Source organism: Chlorocebus sabaeus, chromosome 13, assembly GCF_047675955.1.
Source record: "Chlorocebus sabaeus isolate Y175 chromosome 13, mChlSab1.0.hap1, whole genome shotgun sequence".
Taxonomy (NCBI): Eukaryota; Metazoa; Chordata; class Mammalia; order Primates; family Cercopithecidae; genus Chlorocebus; species Chlorocebus sabaeus.
Genome location: NC_132916.1, coordinates 61,270,106 through 61,294,373, shown reverse-complemented (window position 1 = coordinate 61,294,373; position 24,268 = coordinate 61,270,106). Strand labels below are relative to the sequence as shown.

The window sequence follows — 24,268 nt, the reverse complement described above, 5'->3', positions numbered from 1 at the left end:
GAGCATGACCCTTTGTAAATGTACTTGTTTTCTTGCTAATTTTAATTGGCTGAAAATAGAGTTGTTTTTCCTTCCGAGAATCTCTAACTTAGAGAAATTTGAATTCACAGTAATACAGCTTAAGTTGAGAATTCTTGACTGGTTTGAACTCAGTTTACAGAAGTGTAGGGCTTCTTCAGGAAGGGAACGTGCCCATTTCTCAGGCCAGGTAAGTCTTCCATGCGTTTGTCCCCAATGGCCAGATTTCACAAGGCTTTTGAAAGCTCAAGAATAAGAACTGGAACCCGAAATGCCTTTCTTGCTTTCTCAACCACTTGAAACACTTAATTGCTCATAATGCTGGCTGCATAATAGTGAACATGATTCATTTTTAAAAATGAGATTTTTTTTTTTTGCTCAGTTTGCCACCTTACTTTGTAAACTTACAGTGGAAACACTTAACATTTTTTCAAAACTGCTTGATTTTTAGGTTTTCTTCATCTTAAGCTTTCTAACCCCTCCTCAGTGGAGGACTGCTGTCAGTAGATTAGTGAAATAAACCCTGGATTAACCTGCATTGTCTCACTACTGCGTGTGCATTCATTCATTTTCATTGTGTGTTCATCCATTCCAAAAAGAAGCACCCCCCCCCCCCCGCCCCCAACCATCCTTTTCTGAATAGGTACTATTATTTTACTGCACGTCTTGGAATGAACTCCCTTCTGCCTTATCTGTGTACAGAGAGGTGCACAGTATTGACTGCTGTTTCTGATGATACCTTCTACAGGCTCTTCTGTGCCATGCTCACCACAGTAGGGTAGGAAGGAACACATTTGCATAGAAACATTTCATATACTTAATATACTAGAGAATTACTTTACTAGGGACTAAGGTCTCTCTCTCTCAAAATAATGGGAGACCACAGGCTGGGTGTGGTGGCTCATGCCTGTAATCCCAGCACTTTGGGAGGCCGGAGGGGGGGTGCAGATCACCTGAGGTCGGGAGTTCAAGACCAGCCTGGCCAACATGGTGAAACCCCCTGTTTCTACTAAAAAATGCAAAAATTAGTTGCGTGTGGTGGCACATGCCTGTAGTCCCAGCTACTTGGGAGGCTGAGGCAGGAGAATCGCTTGAACCTGCGAAGCAGAGGTTGCAGTGAGCTACTGCACTCCAGCCTGAGTGATGGAGCAAGACTCTGTTTCAAAAAAATAAAATAAAAAATAAAAAGGGAGACCATTATAAAGCCAAATAGTTTGAAAACCTATTTTGAAAATCGGCTCTCAGGTTGGAAACATGAATTTTCCAAAAAGAACATATTTTAAAATATTGGGTTGTTGAAATAGAGCTGCTGCAGGGTACGCAAGACCCAAAGTGGAGCTTAGCCCATGAGGGTTCTTGACTTTGCCCAGGAAAGAATTCAAGGGCAAGCCAGAGGTTCAAGAAAACAGTTTTATTGAAGAGGCAGTGTTACAACTCTGTGACTGCTTCTTCAGAGCAGGGCTACCCAGTAGTCAGTGAGTAGTAGCTCAGGGCAGCTTTGCAGTCATATTTATACCTGTTTTTAATTGCATGCAGATTAAGGGGTGGTTTATGCAGAAATTTCTAGGGAAAGGGTAGTAACTTTTGGGTCACTAGGTCATTGCTATGGAAAGGGGCGGTAACGCCCTGGTATTGCCATGGCAACAGTAAATTGACACGGCATACTGGCGGGCATGTCATTTTGTTGTTGAAAGCTGCTTCTGCTTTGGCTCTCTGTTTTAGCTAGTCCTCAGTCTGGTCCGGTGTCCAAGTCCCACCTCTGGAGTCAAGTCCTGCCTTCTACCTCGGTACAGAATGGTTTTTGATGACAGCAATAATCATGATAATAATAATGAGATTAGGGTAGTAAGTTTTCTATTTGCAGTAGGGGGAAATCAGCTAGGTTTCACTCCTTTGGTTCATATGAAATGAAGAAAATGCGTTTTTGATTATCAGATGACTCCCTAATACATATTTGTAGCCCAGACCTCAGAGCTGTAGGTTAAGCGTCTGCTCTACTCTCCATACCTGCTGGCTGGCCCACAGGAGCCTCAAAAGTAGTTTCATACAGAAATTGGTTTCCATCTCTAGTTCCTAACATCACATTAAATGACATCCAGTGTTGACAACCAGAAATGTGCTTTAGATTCCTTTAATATAATGAGTTGTATACATATTAAGAATATTAACCCTTTGTTTAAAAAAATTTATTATATTTTTCCTTAATTTTATGTTTATGATAATTTTTATGTGAATTCTTGACATATTTTTTAATTAGTCAAAATTATCGCTTTTAAGTGCAGATTCTTGCTTTATACATATATCTGAGGAATATTCATTTGTATTTTATTATTTTGAGAGACAAAGTTTCGCTGTGTTGCCCAGGCTGGAGTACAATGGTGCCTTCATAGCTCACTGCGGCCTCGAATTCCTGGGCTCAGGCAATCCTTCCGCCTCAGCCTCCCAAAGTACTGGGATTACAGGCGTGAGCCACTGCATCTGGCCTATATTTTATTCTGTAAAGTTTAATATATTTTATTTTTACACTTGACTCTTACCTCCATCTTGAATTTATTTTGTTGTATGATATAGGAAAAGTAATATGTCTGTATTGAAATGTACTATGATTGATGAGAAGAAACAATTAGTGGGCTAAGTGAAATTTATAAATTTAACATTTCTTTAAATAACACATAGTATTTGGTTATGGCATGGTCTGAAATGTATCAGTTATTTGTATGAAAAATCTTTTCCCTTGCTTTTAAGGATTATACTGAAAATAATTTAACCTTTTCTGCTTTGTCCAGAACTGCTGTTATAAACATTGCATTGTTCTGTATTTATTGTATTATACTGTAATATAATTTGTGAGAGGGGCTTAGCGTTCCCTTTTACTATATGCCTCAGTCCATCCCTTAGGGGAGAGATGCCCCAACATGGTCTTGAAAAATAAACATGGTCTCTGTCTCAAAAAATAAAAATAAATAAAAATAAAAAGGGAGACCATTATAAAGCCAAATATTTTAAAAACCTATTTTGAACATGGTCTCCCCTTCCCTTGCAGGAAGAAGCAAACTTAGTAGCGGTCATTTAGTCACTTTTAGTGTAGCATAGGACTTACTGATGTATATAGTAGCTGTCTATTTTAAACTTCACTTTTTCCTTCCTGCCTGCCTCTGTCTCTTTCTCTCCCTGCCTCACTTCCCTTCCCTCCCTTCCCTTTCCTTCCTTTCCCTTCCCTCCTTCCCTCCTTCCTTCCTTCCTTCCTTCCTTCCTTCCTTCCTTCTTTCCTTCCTTCTTTCCTTCCTTCTTTCCTTCCTTCCTTCCTTCCTTCCTTCCTTCCTTCCTTCCTTCCTTCCTTCCTTCCTTCCTTCTTTCCTTCCTTCCTTCTTTCCTTCCTTCCTTCTTTCCTTCCTTCCTTCCTTCCTTCCTTCCTTCCTTCCTTCCTTCCTCCCTTCCTCCCTTCCTCCCTTCCTCCCTTCCTCCCTTCCTCCCTTCCTTCAGTGCACATTGGTTGGGTCAGCCTTGTGTGTGCCAGTGCCAGACATTAGGAACAGAAAGTGAATGTGACATGGATCCTGCCCATTGAATACTCAGTGGCGGTGGGCTTCCCTCTTCCATCTCCTCGCTATTTGTTTTTCTGTTTACTGTTACCCCACCCCACTTCTGTATATTCACTCTTCTGTTTTTAAATTTATTTTAAAAATTGAGAGATAACTTATAAGTTACCATAAAAGTTACCATTTTAAAGTACTGTGTACAATTTAGTGGTTTTCAGTAGATTCACAAAGTGTGCAACCATCACCAATATATAATTCCAAAAGATTTTTAGCACCTCGAAAATAAACCCTGTACCCATTTGCTGTTACTCCCCATATCTCCCTTCAGCCAGCCCTTGGCAACCACTAATCTGCTGTCTCCATGAATTTGCCTATTCTAGATATTTCTTAGAAGTGAAATCATGCAATATGTGGCATTTTGCGACTGGCTTCTTTCGCTTAGCATAATGCTTTCGTGCTTCATCCATGTTGTGGCAGGGATCTGTACTTCATTTACTTTTCTGGTTGAATACTATCCTGCTGTGTGGTGCTTGAACACATTTTGTTTATCCATTCATCAGCTGATGGACCTTTGGATTGTTTCCACTTTTTGACTATCATGAATAAACCATGAACACCCATGTCAAGTTTTTGGGTGGACATGATTTCAGCTTGCTTAAGTATATGTCTAGGAGTGGAATTGCTGGGTCATATGGTAATTCAATGCTTAACTTTTTGAGGAACCACCAAGTCATTTTCTTTTCTTTTCTTTCTTTTGACATGGAGTTTTACTCTGTCACCCAGGCTGGAGTGCAGTGGCATGACCTTGGCTCACTGCAACCTCCGTCTCCCAGGTTCAAGCGATTCTCCTGCTTTAGCCCCCAAGTAGCTAGGATTACAGGCACCTGCCACCATGCCTGGCTACTTTTGAATTTTTAGGAGAGATGGGGTTTCACTAAGTTGTCTAGGCTGGTCTCGAATCCCTGACCTCAAGTCATACACCCACCTTGGCCTCCCAAAGTGCTGGGATTACAGGCGTGAGCCACCACGCCCGACCACCAAGCCATTTTCTAAAGTGATTGTGCTGTTTTGCAGTACCACCAACAATGAATGAAGGTTCCAGTTTCTCCACATCTTCACCAATGCTTGTTATTATCTTGTCTTTTATTAAGCCATCCTAGTGGGTGTGAAGTAGTACCTCCCTGTGGTTTTGATTTGCATTTACCTAATGACTAATGATGTTGGCATCTGTTCATGTGTTTATTGGCCATTTGTATATCTTTTTTGGAGAACTGTCCATTCAGATTCTTTGCTTATTTTTAAATTTGTCATTTTATTCCTGAGTCGTAATAGTCTGTACCTATTCTGGATACAAGCCCCTTATCAAATATATGATTTGCAAATATTTTCTATCATCTTGTGGGTTGTTTTTCATTTTCTTGATAATGTCTTTTGAAGCACAAAATGTTTTAATTTGGATGAAGTCCATATTTATCTGTTTTTTCCTTTGTTGTTTGTACTTTCATTGTCTTACGTAAGGAAGCGTTGCCCAATTCGATGTGACAGAGATTTATACCTATGTTTTCTTCTAAGAGTTAGATATTTTTGCTCTTACAGTTAGGTCATTGCTCCATTTTGAGTTAATTTTTATATATCATGTGAGGTAGGAGGCCAGCTTCATTCTTTTGTGTGTGGATATCTAATTGGCCCAGCATCATTTGTTGAAAACACCTTTCTTTTGTCATTGGATTTTCTTAGCACCCTTGTAAAAAATCGATCGATCATAAATGTATGAGTTTATTCCCATACTCTCCATTTGAGTCCATTGATCTATGTTTGTCCTTATGCCAGTACCACGTAGTCTTGATTACTTTTGCTTTGTATTAAGTTGTGAAATCAGGAAGTGTGAAGCCTCCAGCTTTCTTCTTTTTCAAGACTGTTTAGGCTATTTTGGTTCCCTTGTATTTCCATATGAATTTTAGGCTTGTTAATTTCTGCAAAAAAGGCAGTTAGATCTTCCTCCTATTTTTAACTGTCCCCGATATTCTTTCTTTTGTCATGACTTTTTTTTTTTTCCTTTTTGTTTCATTTATATTTCTTGATTTTCATGACAGCTGGACTCAAGTTTTGCTTCTTACCTATTGACTACTGAACTGATCAGTGAATTGTAGATTGCAGTTTTCAGGTTTTCAAGGTTTTGGCATTTATTGTCATTTATCACAGCCCAGTGGTGTGGGTGGTTTTCCCTCCCTGCCCTCCTCTCTTCCTTCCTCCTTGTCTCACCCCTCCCCTCCTTTACTCCACTCCCTCCTCCTTCCTCCCTTCTTTCTCCTTCCTTCCGCTCTTTCCATTCTTTCTCCTTTATTTCTTTGCTCCTTCCCTCCTTTATGTTGTCTTCCTTCCCTCTTTCCTGTGGGTTTAGCGCTTATGAATTATGGGTGTTAGACTCTGACTTTGAAATCAATGAGAATCACTACTTATCTTGTCTGTATTTTACCTAAAACTTAAATATTTCAATGTGAAAAGTCAAAATATTTTTTGAAAGATTTATTATAGAGATAAACTTGTCCTTTGTGATTTAGTTTCTTATGCAAATATATATACACATATGAAGTACAACTTTAGAGGTCATGTAATTTATCACCTTATCTAATGCATAAATCTACCAAATGGCTTTTAAATGTGCTTTTATTATGTTTCTATATTGCCTTGTAAATTTGATAGTGGAAATCTAATGAAACTTCCTAATTTTTGTTAGGGTACTGTGTAAAAACTCTGATTTTTGTAAGAAAAAAACTTATAAAAATTAATTTTCCTGTAGTATACTTACTAGTTCATGCTCTTTCTGAAAGTAATTCCTATTTGTAAATATTGCTAGGTTACATAGTTTAGCATCTTGTGTTTTGCAGAGTACATTTTAGCACTAAGATGTAAGATGAAGAAATGGAGTTTATTATAGATTTAGATTGGTCTTATGTTGGTCTAATAGGAAACCTTCTCTGAAATGTTACCTCGAATTTGGAGATCACGATGACATGCTCTTTTCTGTGTAAATCCTTTAATGACCTCTGTTCCCAACCACAAATTTTGACTTGTTCAGTTTTGTTGAGCCAGATGTCCTTGTACTCAGTACCCTAAAACCTAGTTGTTGGCTGGTATGTCTGGTAATGAAGGGAAGACGTCAGAACTTCAGATACCCTACCCTTCTATTCGTGACCCTGAGTGAATTCAGATAAAGCAGATATGAACGTGTAGAACTGGCAGGGGCCACAGCCTTGACCTACTTGGCTGTGGGATCAGTGGTGCCCAGCTATTCTGGTTTTTAAATTATGAAGTGTTTCCAGAGGTCATCCTTGTGGGCCTTTCTTTAAAAAGTTATTGCTTGGCCTTGTTCTGAAAGATAAACTAGAGCTGCAATTCAGAAGTTTATTCCATAGAACAGTTGGTGCAGATTTGCAGGCTTAGTGTTTATACACTCAGTCTCCAACTTCTCCCCAGGGCAGGAAGTGGAAGTTGGCTTGGGTTCTGGCTTTACCTGTAGCTTCCATGGTTTTATGCTGTACCAGATAGATTCTTGCACACCTCATGACCTGTGGTGCAGCTGGGATGGCTCTTTTGGAGTTGAGACAATTTCTTGGAATATGTGTAATCAAAGCAAGTCCACAAATTATGTCTTCCTAGTGAAGGAATAGAAACTGTATATTTTATGACAAAACTTAGGCTGTGGATCTGGGAGACCTGTGGTGTTTAATCTTGGCTCTGCCACTTACTATTTCTGTTTTCTTGCTTCTCTAAGCCTTAGCTTTCTCATCTGTAAGGGGGAGATAAAAGCAGTTACCGCTGGGCAAAGTGGCTCATGCCTGTAATCCCAGCACTTTGGGCGGATCACCTGAGGTCAGGAGTTTGAGACCAGCTTGGTCAACATGGTGAAACCCTGTCTCTACTAAAAATACAAAAAAAAAAAAAAAAAGCCGGGCATGGTGGTGGGCGCTTGTAATCCCAGCTACTTGGGAGGCTGAGGCAGGAGAATTGCTTGAACCCGGGAGGTGGAGGTTGCAGTGAGCCGAGATAGAGCCACTGCATTCCTGCCTGGGTGACAGAGCGAGACTCCATCTCAAAAAAAATAAAATAAAATAATAAAATGCATAAATAAATTAGCCATGCATGGTGGTGTGTGCCTGTAGTTCCAGTTACTCAGGAGGTGGAGGTGGGAGGATGTCCTGAGTGTAGGAGTTTGAGGTTAAAGTGAGCTATGTTTGCACACTGCATACCAAGCAGGGTAACAGAGCAAGACCCCAAAGACCTCTAAAGAAAACAGTTTCTACTTTATAAATATAGGCTTATTGAGAAGGTTAAATGAGATCATGCACATAAGGAATTTTGCACAGTGCTTGGCAGGTTATAGATTGCTGGAAGAAAAAGGACTTCAGAGTTTGTATAATCTGTCATCTTATCTGATGCATGAATCTACCAAGAGGCTTTTAGATGTGCTTTTATTATGTTTCCGTATTGTCTTATACATTTGATTAGAGGGAATCTAATGATGACTTCCTAATTTTTGTTAGGATACTGTATAAAAAGTTCTCCATTGCCTGGGCATTAGTGGCTGAATGGTAGAGGAACATGATCCTGAAAACACTCATGGTAATACTGATCCCCAAAGCAGATACATGTTCAGAGAGCTGAGAGTTGACCCCGCAGAGTCACTTGTCCCAGCTTCTGAGATGCAGTGAGACAAACACATCAATTAGGGCCAGGAAGTGTGCCTTGAGTTTCAGTTCTGCCTCTTATATAATCTCTCTGCCATGAGAAAGCTGATATCTTAGCATAGTTTTGAGCATTAACTGAGAAAATATATATTAAAGGAGCAGGCCCATAGTGGGTGCTTTGCTAGCATTTATATTTTCACAGTGTGGACTTGTGATTTTGAGAGGTCTATATTTCATTTTTCTGTTGCGGCATAACCACAGAAAAAGTGTAGTGACTTCAAACAACAACCTGTTATTATCTCTCATAATTTAGTGGGTTGAGTGGGTTCAGCTGTGTGGCTCTTCTGTTTCACATAAACTTGGTTGGGTCCAAAGCCATCTGGGGGCTTGACTAGGCTTGAACGTCCAATAAGGTTCATTCCCATGGCTGGAAGGTGTGGGAATGTCTGGCCTCAGTTCTTTTCCATGTGGCCTCTCCACGTGACCCAGTTGGACTTCTCACATGGTATCTGTGTTCTGAGAGGGAGCATTCTTTGCGTGAGTGTTCCAAGAAGAAGGACATAGAAGCTATCAGTCTGTTAGGTATTGATCTCGAAATTCTCAGAACATTATTTTTGTCTGCATCCTATTGGTAAAAGCAGTTACAGCACCAACTCAGACTCAAGGGAACAGGGGTAACTGAACGGGAGAGGGGGCATGTGCATGCACAGGGGTGAGGACTTGATGGGGGCCATCTTTGGAAACATCTACCATGGTCTGAACATTCTTGCATATGTCATCTGGGTGTGCACATGTACAGGTGGCTGATCAGCAGGGCAGTAGCTTAGTCCATTTTCTGTCGCTTATAACAGAATTTCTGAACCTGAGTAATTTATGAGAAATGAAATGTAGTTTTTACTGTTCCGGAGGTGGAGAAGTCCAAGGTCAATGGGGCGCATCTGGTGAGAGCTTCCTTGTTGTTGGGGACTCTCTGCAGTCTCAAGGCAGTGCAGGGTATCACATGGCAAGGGGGCTAGCTTAGGTCTCATTTCCTGTTTAGTCACCTGTTCTGTTCAAATCACAGCAGTAGCTCTCTGCCTGTTTCGCATCCATCAGGTAGCCAAGTCATAGAGGGAAACTGAGGCCTTGAGAACAGTCATCAGATTTTGAAAAAGTAGCAATTGAAATTCAAAATAGAAGGTACCTGAATAGATTCAGCAAGAATAAGCTTTGTGTGAAAACTTTTTCCCTCTGTAAATTTTCAGTTTCTATAGATAGGATGAGTAGAAAACATACTGTCAGAATACTGCACCTGAGACTTTTTGCTAACCAGTCAGAAGAGCATATGCTTGTAAACTGACCTGTTTTCCCACATCTTTGGGCATATGAGATTAAATGGTTGAACAGAGACAAGACAGCTGAAGATCTACCCTGCTGATGTTTGAAGAGGAGAAGGCAATGAGCAATCTTGTAAAAATCCTGTTTACACATCCAAGACTTCATCTTAGATGACTAGTTATGCAGGAAAGCAGAGATGGTTACCTTTTATAAAGGTATACCAGGAGTTCAAGACCAGCCTGGGCAACATAGTGATACCCTGTCTCTCCAAAAAAATGCAAAAATTAGCTGGGCATGGTGGCATGCACCTGTGGTCCCAGCTATTCGAGAGGCTGAGGTGGGAGGACGGCTTCATCCTGGGAGACGGAGGTTGCAGTGATCTGTGCCACTGCACTCCAGCCTGGGTGACTGAGTGAGAGCCTGTCTCAAAATAAATGAGTAAATAATATAAAATAATATAAAATAATATAAAATGAGTAAATAATATAAAAGTAAATAATATAAATAAATAAAATAAAATATACATAATGCTAACATGCATCCTATATATACTATTTCATTGCAGCCTTGGAAATAGGCGGCATTTGCTGTTTTTATCCTCTAGCTGTGAAGAGGGCAAGGCAATGAAGGGGTGAATTCACAGAGAGTACGAGGGTAGCAATGGTGCTAGAAACCTCCAGAAGACTGGGAGGAGGAAGGGGGAGAGGACTTTCTCCAGGGGCAATGCAGACATTGGCATGTGGTTTATGGACTGCTTTAATTCACCTGTAACCTGCTTGTCCCTAGAGGACCTTGCAGCAAGCATTCTAGTTTCCAGATAAAGACAGAGGACAGGAGGTGTACTTTCCCTGGTATAATTTCCCTCGGTGCTTTTCCCTGTTTAATTCCACTTGGCTTTAGAAACTCAACTAGGAGTTTAGTTTTCTTTTTGTACTTTTCTTGAACTAAGCCCACCTCCCCACTTGCCCTCACATACTCACTATCTTGTTTCTGAGCTGCCCATGGCTGAACCAGTTGAGGCACATGAGCCACCCTCTCTGCCTAATCTTTGTCCATGGAACACCTGAGGGTCACGTGCAAACATGGGCAGACAGTTCTTGGCTGTGTATCCTATCAAATGTACTGTCTATATTTGGAAAAAGCATGGGTTCCTCTACTTGGTGAACAAAACATTTACAGCTTTAACCATACAGTGTCAGGGGCTCTGTTCTCCTTGTGCTTCTTCCCATACCTTGTCCCTTCCTGTTTACTTCTCTGTCTCTTTTCTGCCTCTTCCTTCCAATTTTTCCCTGGCTGGGCATCAGGATAGATTTCCCTTTCTCATTTTTGTCACTTACTCCAGACTGACAGTGGTGTTCTCTGCTAAAATTAGAAACAAAAAATATATTTGCATAACTTTCTGTAGGGTCATGGATTTTAAATTTTAAAAGGCTGCAGAGTTCATTTCAAGATTACGTTGTTTCCTTTTTCTAATATTTGGTTGGTGAACAGACACTCTACTCATTTTAATTTTCGGCAGGATTGCTGCCTGGTTAGAATGCCCAGTCCTCCCCAAATGCGTTTTATCTGCCTTAAACTTTTGACCTTTTCTGATCTCAAGTGGGCCATTCAGCGGCTTTCCCTTTTTCCCCTCCTTCTCCATTGCTTCTCTGTGCTGTCCGAGTAGTTGCTATGAAATTACCTTCTGATCAGTGGAGTTTCCTGCACTGGGCTCTTGACCAGCTACAGGAGGAAACTAAATTTGCTAGCACAGCAGCAAAGCGTGTCAAGGTTGGGTGTCCATCTGCCTCATCGCAGCCCCTCTCACAAGGCTCCCTTTCTGGGACCAGCCCCAGCCACAGGGTTGCCAGCCTTTTCTCTAATAAAGAGGTTGAGATCTCCTCACCCTGGTGCACATCTGTCCTTCTGTACTTATTTTCCCATTTTAAATTCTAGAGTTTTATTGTGTTGACAGTTGCTGGAGCCACTGTTTTGGGATGCGAGAACGATTCTCCCAGGCTCCTGGCTCCTTCCTGGCATGGCATCCTGCAGGACTGCTCCGGAAACCTTCTCTCCTCCACACAGCTCTGCCCAGACACCTGGGATCTAGTCTTCTGTCTTCCCACAGTGCCTGCTGCATGCACTCTTGCATTTTAGTGGCCTGTCTCCTGGCTGAGACTGTTCTTTTTTTTTTTTTTTTTTTTTAGGTTAGGGTCTGTTTTCTGTATTCTTGTGCCCGTAGTGCTCACATGTAATAGGTGCTCTGCAAGTATTTGTCCTATTCAGTCTGGCTGCCATAATAAACTCCCATAAGCGAGGTGGCGTATAAACATCAGCCGTGTATTTTCTCACAGTTCTGGAGGCTAGAAAGTCCGCGATCAAGGCCCCAGCAGATCCGTGTTTGTGAAGGCCCACTTCCTCATAAATAACTCTCTTCTCTCTGTTATCACACGAGGCCAAAAAGGAGAGGGACCTCTCCTCTCTGGAGCTTCTCTCTGTTTTTTTTGTTTTGTTTTGTTTTGTTTTGAGACAGAGTCTTGCTTTGTCACCCAGGCTGGAGTGCAGTGGTGCAATCTCAGCTCACTGCAACCTCTGCCTCCCAGGCTCAAGCTATTCTTGTGCCTCAGCCTCTCGAGTAGCTGGAATTACAGGCATGTGCCACCATGCCTGGCTAATTTTTGTGTTTTTAGTAGAGAAAGGGTTTCAACACACTGACCAGGCTGGTCTCGAACTCCTGACCTCAGATGATCCACCCACCTCAGCCTCCCAAAGTGCTGGGATTACAGATGTGAGCCACTGTGCCTGGCCTGGAGTCTGTTTTATAGGGGCACTAATCCCATTCATGAGGGTTCCACCCTCCTAACCTAATCACTTCCCAAAGCCCTCACCTTCTAATATTATCACCTTGGGGGTGAGGATTCCAACATATGAATTTTAGGGAACACAAAAATTGAGACCTTAGTAGTATTTATTGAATCAATAAATTAACAAATAATACCATTAATTACATTCACTGAACATATGTGAATTACGGATTTGATGATTTTCATAAATAATACCTCATGTAAGAGCTTTATTCAGAAAATCTTTTGTCTTTTGTTCTAGTTGTTATGGCCCAAAGAGAGAGCTAATTAATATATAAGATGGCATGTGCCTTGAGATTTGTGATAGGATTTACCAGTATTAAATGGCTTTATGTTTGTTGTTTCTATAAGGAAAAAAATTGTAGTCTGGTGACAATTATATATATAATTGACTGCTGACTAGTCTTTACTGTTTAAGCATGAGATAGCATGTTTATGCCACCTTATTGCAATTGGACTATCCTAATTGAAGAAATTAAAAAATACTCTATCACTCTCCACAAGATGACAGAGGATAAATGAACAAATTGAATAGTGCAATGTGCGTTCTGTCCTGCTTTCTTTGGTGTCTGTAAGAACAGGATTCAAACATTATTTTCATTTTTCTCTTAAACTAATATGGATGTTTACCATGATAATAGTAGATAGAACCTATTCTTTGAAAATAGAGGGCTGGGTGCGGTGGCTCACACCTATAATGCCAGCACTTTGGAAGGTTGAGGTGGGCAGATTGCTTGAGCCCAGGAGTTTGACACCAGGCTGGGCAATATGGCAAAAACCTCGTCTCTACAAAAAATAGAAAAAATTAGCGGGATATGGTGGTGTGTGCCTGTAGTCCCAGCTATTCAGGAGGCTGAGGTGGGAAAATCGCTTGAGCCCAGGAGGTAGAGGTTAGAGTGAGCTGTGATCGTGCCACCACACTCCAGCCTGGGTGACAGAGTGATACTCTATCTCAAACTTTTAACTCATATATATATATATATGTATATATATGTATATATAGTTTTATATAAAGGTTATTTTAGGAAACTTTCTTCTTTGAAGATTTTCTCAGGATCATATTATTCTTAGGTTACAATGTGGCTTTTTGTTACTGACTTTTGCCTTTTTATCTTTATTGGAATATGGTACATTCATGAATCAACTACTTGTTCGTCTTTGCCTGTATTGTTCAGCCTATGTTCAGGCACATAATACTTAGTCAATAAATATTTTTTGAATGAATAAGTAAGGCTATATAGAGTAAAACTTTACTTTCAAAAGTCTATTATTTTATTTTATTTTTTTTTAGGCAGTCTCACTCTGTTGCCCAGGCTGGAGTACAGTGGCACAATCCTAGCTCACTGCAACCTTCACCTCCCAGGTTCAAGTGATTCTTTTTTTATTTTTTTCCTCAGGGATTTTATTTTATTCTTTTAGTTTTTTTTAAATTATACTTTAAGTTCTAAGGTACATGGGCACAATGTACAGGTTTGTTTTACATGTATACATGTGCCATGTTGGTGTGCTGCACCCATCAACTCGTCATTTACATTAGGTATATCTCCTAATGCTATCCCTCCCCACTACTCCCTCCCCAAAATAGGACCCGGTGTGTGGTGATCCCCTTCCTATGTCCAAGTGATCTCATTGTTCAATTCCCACCTATGAGTGAGAACATGCGGTATTTGGTTTTCTGTTCTTGCGATAGTTTGCTGAGAATGATGGTTTCCAGCTGCATCCATGTCCCTACAAAGAACATGAACTCATCCTTTTTTATGGCTGCATAGTATTCCATGGTGTATATGTGCCACATTTTCTTAATCCAGTCTGTCACTGATGGACATTTGGGTTGATTCCAAGTCTTTGCTATTGTGAATAGTGCCGCAATAAACATATGTGTGCATGTGTCTTTATAGCAGCGTGACTTACAATCCTTTCGGTATATCCCCAGTAGTGGGATGGCTGGGTCAAATGGTATTTCTAGTTCTAGATCCTTGAGGAATCGCCACACTGTTTTCCACAATGGTTGAACTAGTTTACAGTCCCACCAACAGTGTAAAAGTGTTCCTATTTCTCCACATCCTCTCCAGCATCTGTTGTTTCCTGATTTTTTAATGATTGCCATTCTAACTGGTGTGAGATGGTATCTCATTGTGGTTTTGATTTGCATTTCTCTGATGGTGAGTGATGATGAGCATTTTTTCGTCTTTTGGCTGTATGAATGTCTTCTTTTGAGAAGTGTCTGTTCATATCCTTTGCCCACTTTTTGATGGGATTGTTTGCTTTTTTCTTCTAAATGTAATTGAGTTCTTTATAGGTTTTGGATATTAGCCCATCGTCAGACGAGTAGATTGCGAAAATTTTCTCCCATTCTGTAGGTTGCCTGTTCACTATGATGGTAGTTTCTTTTGCTGTGCAGAAGCTCTTTAGTTTAATGAGATCCCATTTGTCAATTTTGGCTTTTGTTGCCGTTGCTTTTGGTGTTTTAGACATGAAGTCCTTGCCCATGCCTATGTCCTGAATGGTATTACCTAGGTTTTCTTCTAGGGTTTTTATGGTTTTAGGTCTAACATTTAAGTCTCTAATCCATCTTGAATTAATTTTCATATAAGGAGTAAGGAAAGGATCCAGTTTCACTTTCTACTTATGGCTAGCCAATTATCCCAGCACCATTTGTTAAATAGGGAATCCTTTCCCTATTTCTTGTTTTTGTCAGGTTTGTCAAAGATCAGATGGTTGTAGATGTGTGGTATTATTTCTGAGGGCTCTGTTCTGTTCCATTGGTCTATATCTCTGTTTTGGTACCAGTACCATGCTGTTTTGGTTACTGTAGCCTTGTAGTATAGTTTGAAGTCAGGTAGCGTGATGCCTCCAGCTTTGTCCTTTTGGCTTAGGATTGTCTTGGCAATGTGGGGTCTTTTTTGGTTCCATGTGAACTTTAAAGCAGTTATTTCCAATTCTGTGAAGTAAGTCATTGGTAGCTTAATGGGGATGGCATTGAATCTATAAATTACCTTGGGCAGTATGACCATTTTCACAATATTGATTCTTCCTATCCATGAGCATGGTATGTTTTTCCATTTGTTTGTGTCCTCTTTTATTTCACTGAGCAGTGGTTTGTAGTTCTCCTTGAAGAGGTCCTTTACATCCCTTGTAAGTTGGATTCCTAGGTATTTTATTCTCTTTGAAGCTATTGTGAATGGGAGTTCATTCATAATTTGGCTCTCTGTTTGTCTGTTACTGGTGTATAAGAATGCTTGTGATTTTTGTACATTGATTTTGTGTCCTGAGACTTCGCTGAAGTTGCTTATCAGCTTAAGGAGATTTTGGGCTGAGACAATGGAGTTTTCTAAATGTACAATCATGTCATCTGCAAACAGGGGCAATTTGACTTCTTCTTTTCCTAACTGAATACCCTTGATTTCTTTCTCCTGCCTGATTGCCCTAGCCAGAACTTCCAACACTATGTTGAATAGGAGTGGTGAGAGAGGGCATCCCTGTCTTGTGCCAGTTTTCAAAGGGTATGCTTCCAGTTTTTGCCAATTCAGTATGATATTGGCTGTGGGTTTGTCATAAATAGCTCTTATTATTTTGAGATACGTTCCATCAATACCGAATTTATTGAGAGTTTTTAGCATGAAGGGCTGTTGAATTTTGTCAAAGGCCTTTTCTGCATCTACTGAGATAATCATGTGGTTTTTTGTCTTTGGTTTTGTTTATATGCTGGATTACATTTATTGATTTGTGTATGTTGAACCAGCCTTGCATCCTAGGGATGAAGCCCACTTGATCATGGTGGATAAACTTTTTGATGTGCTGCTGGATTCGGTTTGCCAGTATTTTATTGAGGATTTTTGCATCGATGTTCATCAGGGATATTGCTCTAAAATTCTGTCTCTGTTGTATCTCTGCCAGGCTTTGGTATCAGGATGATGTTGGCCTCGTAAAGTGAGTTAGGGAGGATTCCCTCTTTTTCTATTGATTGGAATAGTTTCAGAAGGAATAGTACCAACTCCTCTTTGTACTTCTGGTAGAATTTGACTGTGAATCCATCTGGTCCTGGACTTTTTTTGATTGGTAGGCTATTAATTATTGCCTCAATTTCAGAGCCTACTATTGGTCTATTCAGGGATTCAACTTCTTCCTGGTTTAGTCTTGGGAGAGTGTAAGTGTCCAGGAAATTATCCATTTCTTCTATGTTTTCTAGTTTATTTGCGTAGAGGTGTTTATAGTATTCTCTGATGGTAGTTTGTATTTCTGTGGGGTCGGTGGTGATGCCCTTTATCATTTTTTATTGCATCTATTTGATTCTTCTCTCTTTTCTTCTTTATTAGTCTTGCTAGCGGTCTATCAATTTTGTTGATCTTTTCAAAAAAGCAGCTCCTGGATTCATTGATTTTTTGGAGGGTTTTTTGTGTCTCTATCTCCTTCAGTTCTGCTCTGATCTTAGTTATTTCTTGCCTTCTGCTAGCTTTTGAATGTGTTTGCTCTTGCTTCTCTAGTTCTTTTAATTGTGATGTTAAGAGTGTCAATTTTAGATCTTTCCTGCTTCCTCTTGTGGGCATTTAGTGCTATAAATTTCCCTCAACACACTGCTTTAAATGTGCCCCAGAGATTCTGGTATGTTGTATCTTTGTTCTCATTGGTTTCAAAGAACATCTTTATTTCTGCCTTCATTTCGTTATGTACCCAGTAGTCATTCAGGAGCAGGTTGTTCAGTTTCCATGTAGTTGAGAGGTTTTGATTGAATTTCTTAGTCCTGAGTTCTAGTTTGATTGCACTGTGGTCTGAGAGACAGTTTGTTATAATTTCTGTTCTTTTACATTTGCTGAGGAGTGCTTCACTTCCAACTATGTGGTCAATTTTGGAATAAGTGCGATGTGGTGCTGAGAAGAATGTATATTCTGTTGATTTGGGGTGGAGAGTTCTGTAGATGTCTATTAGGTCCGCTTGGTGCAGAGCTGAGTTCAATTCCTGGATATCCTTGTTAACTTTCTGTCTCGTTGATCTGTCTAATGTTGTCAGTGGGGTGTTAAAGTCTCCCATTACTATTGTATGGGAGTCTAAGTCTCTTTGTAAGTCTCTAAGGACTTGCTTTATGAATCTTGGTGCTCCTGTGTTGGGTGCATATATATTTAGAATAGTTAGCACTTCCTGATGAATTGATCCCTTTACCATTATGTAATGGCCTTCTTTGTCTCTTTTGGTCTTTGATGGTTTAAAGTCTGTTTTATCAGAGACTAGGATTGCAACCCCTGCTTTTTTTTGTTCTCCATTTGCTTTGTAGATCTTCCTCCATCCCTTTATTTTGAGCCTATGCGTGTCTCTGTATGTGAGATGGGTCTCCTGAATACAGTAAACTGATGGGTCTTGACTCTTTATCCAATTTGCCAGTCTGTGTCTTTTAATTGGACCATTTAGTCCATTTACATTTAAGGTTAATATTGTTATGTGTGAACTTGATCCTGTCATTATGATATTAGCTGGTTATTTTGCTCATTAGTTGATGCAGTTTCTTCCTAGCATCGATGGACTTTACATTTTGACATGTTTTTGCAATGGCTGGTACCTGTTGTTCCTTTCCATGTTTAGTGCTTCCTTCGGGATCTCTTGTAGGGCAGGCCTGGTGGTGACAAAATCTCTAAGCATTTGCTTATCTGTAAAGGATTTTGTTTTTCCTTCACTTATGAAGCTTAGTTTGGCTGGATATGAAATTCTGGGTTGAAAATTCTTTTCTTTAAGAATGTTGAATATTGGCCCCCACTCTCTTCTGGCTTGAAGAGTTTCTGCTGAGAGATCCACTGTTAGTCTGATGGGCTTCCCTTTGTGTGTAACCTGACCTTTCTCTCTGGCTGCCCTTAACATTTTTTCCTTCATTTGAACTTTGGTGAATCTGACAATTCTGTGTCTTGGAGTTGTTCTTCTCGAGGAGAATCTTTGTGGCATTCTCTGTATTTCCTGAATCTGAATGTTGGCCTGCCTTACTAATCTGGGGAGGTTCTCCTGGATGATACCCTGCAGAGTGTTTTCCAACTTGGTTCCATTTTCCCCATCACTTTCAGGCACACCAATCAGATGTAGATTTGGTCTTGTCACATAATCCCATATTTCTTGGAGGCTTTGTTCATTTCTTTTTACTCTTTTTTCTCTCCACTTCTCTTCTCGCTTCATTTCATTCATCTGATCTTCAGTCGCTGATACTCTTTCTTCCAGTTGATCAAGTCAGTTACTGAAGCTTGTGCATTTGTCACGTAGTTCTCGTGTTATGGTTTTCATCTCTATCAGTTCTTTTAAGGTCTTCTCTGCATTGATTATTCTAGTTATCCATTCATCCATTCTTTTTTCAGGGTTTTTAGTTATTTCTTTGAGCTTAATTAGCTCAATTCTTTTGAGCTTATTTAGCTTATTTCTTTGAGCTGGTTACATAATTCCTCCTTTAGCTCTGAGAAGTTTGATTGACTGAAGCCTTCTTCTCTCAACTCGTCAAAGTCATTCTCCGTCCAGCTTTGATCTGTTGCTGGCGATGAGCTGCGTTCCTTTGGAGGGGGAGATGCGCTCTGATTTTTTGAATTTCCAGCTTTTCTGCCCTGCTTTTTCCCCATCTTTGTGGTTTTATCTGCCTTTGGTCTTTGATGATGGTGACGTACTGATGGGGTTTTGGTGTGGGTGTCCTTTCTGTTTGTTAGTTTTCCTTCTAACAGTCAGGACCCTCAGTTGTAGGTCTGTTGGAATTTGCCTGAGGTCCACTCCGGACCCTGTTTGCCTAGGTATCAGCAGCGGAGACTGCAGAAGATAGAATATTGCTGAACAGTGAGTGTTGCTGTCTGATTCTTGCTCTGGAAGCTTCGTCTCAGGGGTGTACCCAGCTGTGTGAGGTGTGAGGTGTCGGTGTGCACCTAGTGGGAGATGTCTCCCAGTTAGGCTACTCAGGGGTCAGGGACCCACTTGAGCAGGCAGTCTGTCCGTTCTCCAATCTCAACCTCCATGCTGGGAGATCCACTGCTCTCTTCAAAGCTGTCAGACAGTGGCATTTTCAGGTTCAAGGGATTCTTGTGCCTCAGCCTCCTGAATCGGGATTATAGGTGCCTGCCACCACACCTAGCTAATTTTTTTGTATTTTTGACAGAAACAGAGCTTCACCATGTTGGCCAGATTGGTCTCAAACTTCTGGCCTCAAGTGATCTGCCTGCCTTGGCCTCCCAAAGGACTGGGATTACAGGTGTGAGCCGCTGTGCCTGGCCAAAAGTCTGTATTTAATACAGGTTTGGCACATGGAAACATAGGCAGAAACAGGATTCCTACTGTGAATATAAGATGTGTAAAAACTCAAAATACATTTTAATTTTCTCAGATAGACTTACAGTTTTAATCAAGGCAGAATACACTGAAACCTAATAATTGATTCCTTGTAAATTATTAAAGTATAAACAGAGCCTTCGCTTATGAATTTGTCGTTTGCTTCCTGCTCGTTTCTATTTTATTGATTTTTCTGATCCATAGGTAAAGGAGGGGTAAAGATGATATGCTTCTGAAGTCTAAGAATCTAGATCTGGATTCACTGCCCACACTGCAAAAATGATTTGGCATGCCACTTGAAAGTGGTTGAGGGGGTGGGCAAGGCCCATGGCTTTTTTAAAAAAATGGGAAACGAAAGATGCATTTATGAATTTGAAGTCCTGGAAGAATGTCTCTGAGAGGTATAAATGCAGTGTAAATTCAGAGACTGTTTTCATTTTCATTCAGTTTTCATCATATATAAAGTTATGAGACTTTAAAAAATCTATCATGGGAACATCATAAAGGATAAAAATTAGTCAAAATAATGAAAAAGAAAAACTGCAAGGCTTTGTTCTGTAATGTTTTTTGTAGTGCTCTAAAATATTATATAAGAACAAATTTGCAGAGGCAAAGAAGATTACTTTTAAAAGGCATGAAGATTGTTGAACCTTAAATTTTAGTATGATGTGATGACATTGATTTGCAGTGTATCTAAGAGAAAGTAAAATCAGAATAGCATTTGTTCCTAAGTTACTAAAGAGCCTAATGTACTCTCAGTATTTTAGCAAAAGTCATGCATTGGGTGCTGGTATTAAAATAAGCTTTCGTTATTTACAGAAAGGCTATTTAGTTCTAATACTTTTATATAACTCTCCTATTACCACTTTGCCACTTTAAATGGTTTTATTTTTGTGTTCCCTAAAATATATTCAGATATTTCAAGTATGAAAAGAAGTCTCTAAGATCTATAAAATGAGCCTGGGCACGGTGGCTCACAACTGTAATCCAGCATTTTGAGAGGCTGAGGCAGGTGGATCATCTGAGATCAGGAGTTCCAGACCAGCCTGACCAACATGGTGAAACCCCATCTCTACTAAAAACAAAAAAATTACTGGGCATGGTGGTGCATGCCTGTAATCCCAGCTACTTGTGAGGCTGAGGCAGGAGAATCGCTTGAACCCGGGAGGTGGAGGTTGCAGTAAGCCAAGACTGTGCCATTAATAATATATAATATATAACATATAATATTAGATAATATATTAATATAATATTAAATAATTATTAAATATTAATATATTATTAAATAAATAAAAATAATAAAATAAATCTATAAAATGAGTTCTCTGATTAATATGTCTGTTGATCTTCTCATATTTCTAATTGGTAAACACAGTAATCGAAAGGAATCTTGCTAATTATTATGAACATTATTCACAAATCTGTAGTGCTATCTGACTAGACACACAGCTCATAAATTCTTGCTTCACAACACAGAAACATCTCCCTTGAGCTTATTTCTCCAAAAACCCAGCCCTGACTCTCTTACTTCCTGTAAACTGTGTTGAAACTGAGATGCTGTTATAGTTGTATTTGGCTGGGTTGCTAAGGAATTCCACAATCTTTTCCTGGAACTTATTTTCTTGAAAAGTCCTAGAGGTAGGTATGTAGTCAGAAAATAAACCAAGGCAAAGCATCTCTTGATTATTACACAGGGCTCTTGCCCCACATCCCAGCGAAAAACTCTGGTGAGCCAGGCTGGAACCCTATGACATCTTCCCTGGACTTGGTGACTTGAATGGTCTAGAACCAAAGCAGGCCAAAGTCTTCCTATCAATTTCTACTGCAGCACTGAAAACCTGAGTTTTCTCAGGTCTTCACCTTGATTTGCTGGAAAACCAGAGATGCTGGAAAGCCAAAATGAGCTTTACTTCTGAGCCTCGTGTGGTTCTGAAGAGAAAGCCTATGCACACTTGAGAAAGTGTCTCTTGGAGTCTTGGGGTCAGTCTTCCTAATGAGATGGAAGAGGAAAAGGAGACCTTATCCACATGCACTGGGCCATCAGCCCCTCAGTGCTGACAATTCTCTGATAATCTAGAAGAAGCGACTCATGTTACTCACCTAAGTCTTGCAAGTGTCTTTCTCCCATCAGTTTTTGGAAACTGTCCTTTGATGAATCAGCAGGGCCTTTAATCATTCAATAGTATGACCTTCAGGCTTAATTTTCCTTGACAGGAGGGTAAAGGGGTTGACCACTCCTTTTCTCTTGAAGAATTATTCTCTCATTATTTAGGACACTTATGATAAAAAGGTGAGTACAACACAGGCAATACCCTTCCGGGAGGCAGAGGTTGCTGTGAGCTGAGATCGTGCCACTGTAGTGACAATACAAGACTCTGTCTCAACAACAACAAAAAGGCAATACCCTTAAGGAGCTTCTAGTCTAGTTGGAAAGATATATTCAAAGAGATCGTTTCATTGCACTCTGACTCAGCTGTATAGCATCCATGCCCAGCTCAGTGAAAATGACCTACATTTTGGTTTTTTGAGACAGGCCTGGCTGTGTCGTGTAGGCTGGAGTGCAGAGGTACCATCTCAACTAACTGCAGCCTCTGCCTCCCGGGCTCAAGTGATCCTCCCACCTCAGTCTCCCAAGTAGCTAGGACTATAGGCATGCACTACCATGCCTGGCTTATTTTTTTTTTTTTTTTGAGACGGGGTTCACCATGTTGCCTAGGCTCGCCTTGAACTCCTGGGCTCAAGCAGTCTGCCCATTTTGGCCTCTCAAAGTGTGACAGTGACTTTCAAGTACATATTTCTAGCCCGTTCTTCTCTCCTTAGTTCCATTTCTACTTTTCTACCAATCTGCTGAACATATTTTTCAACTTCCAATTTTAATGTCATAATTTTTTCCTTTTAACTTACACCCCTTTGCTTACCAGTGATAGTGTCTTCTCTCTAGTCACCCTGACTGGAAACCTCAGTGTCATCTTTGTCTCCTTGCTTCTTATTCATCTGTTCATCTAATGAGTGCCTTCTATATACAAGATACTATTCTAGCCTGTGTGTTTAGGGTAAGCCTGGAGCAGAGGGCAAGTCTAGGGAAATAGTCATTTAAAAAGTAGCTTTTCAACTTTAACTTTTTTTTTTTTTTGGAGACAGAGCCTCACTCTGTCACCCAGGCTGGAGTGCACTGGCAAGATCATGGCTCACTGCAGACTTGACCTCCCAGGCTCTTTGCTGTGACCACAGGCATGTGCCACCATGCCCAGCTAATTATTTTATTATATTTTTTGTAGAGTCGGAGTCTCACTATGTTGCCCAGGCTGATCTTGAACTCCTGGGCTCAGGCGATCCTCCTGCCTGGGCCTCCCAAAGTGTTGGGACTACAGGCATGAGCCACTGCACCATGGCTGCTTTTCAGCTATTGAATTACAAATTATGTGCTCAAAGGGAAGTTTAGAGGGCTGGGAGAGGAGACTCCATGTCTGAGGGCCTAGGTGAAGAGTGAGGGGCATTTCTTGGGGCGGGGGAAGCAGGGAAGAGCTGAGTTGTGCATGAGGATCTAGGAGGAAGCCAGAGGCAGAGAGGAGCTGGATGAGGCTGGAGAGGGAGGCAGGAACACAGTTAAGCAGGGCATTAGAGACTAAAGTGAAGGGTTTTCGGCCTCTTTCTAAGCCATTAAAGGTTTTTTCATGTAAGAGAATGTCATTATCAGCTTAGCATTTTTTTAAGAGATCAACATAATTTTGTGTTGCGAATGGAGTGGAGTTGCATGCGTTAGGAGACCAGATGGGCCATATAGATAGAGAGGAGTAAATGGACTCAACAGGAAGTAGAATTGATGGGACTTCATGATTCACTGGATTGAGGAGGAGACGACAGCCTCATATTTCTGGAATGGGCAACTGTGTGAATAGAATAATGGTTTCCCCAACATCTGAAGCATCTAGATCTTGTCAGTGGACCCCAGGAATGTGCCTCAGCCCTGTGTCCTCCTTTCCATCTGCACTGCCATCTTTCTTCCCTAGGCTGCCGAGGACCTCCCTTGAGGTGTCCTCTGCAGATTTGCTTCTCTCTAGTCCAGCACATGGGTGTCCTGTTCTTCCGGAAGCATTCTTCTGGACATCTTACTGTGCCCATGCAAAACTTTTGATCAATCTCCCTTTTCTGCAGATTAAGCATAGGGTGGGGGAGCCCTACAATCCACCTTCAAACAGGATTTTCTGTTCTGTTCCTTTTCTCTTTCTCTCTCCTTCCTTCCTTCCTTCCTTCCTTCCTTCCTTCCTTCCTTCCTTCCTTCCTTCCTTTCTCCTTCCTTCCTTCTTTCTCTTCTCTTCTCTTCTCTTCTCTTCTCTTCTCTTCTCTTCTCTTCTCTTCTCTTCTCTTCTCTTCTCTTTTCTTTTCTTTTCTTTTCTTTCTCTTTTTTTAGAGCAGTCTCTCTCTGTTGCCCAGGCTGGAGTGCAGTGGTGCATGCCATCACCGCTTGCTGCAGCCTCGAACTCGCCAGCTCAGGTGTTCCACCTGCCTCAGCCTTCCGAGTGGCTAGGACTATAGACATGTGCCACCACATCTGGTGAATTTTTTGTATTTTTAGTAGAAACAG

At 40.7% G+C, this 24,268-nt stretch overlaps 1 protein-coding gene across 3 annotated transcripts in view; it reads left to right on the top strand.

Annotated features, from left to right (window-relative positions):
• The window catches only part of MAP3K5 (mitogen-activated protein kinase kinase kinase 5), a 242,746-nt gene that overhangs the window by 21,134 nt on the left and 197,344 nt on the right, over nt 1–24,268 (top strand). The gene's annotated exons all lie outside the window — the stretch shown is intronic.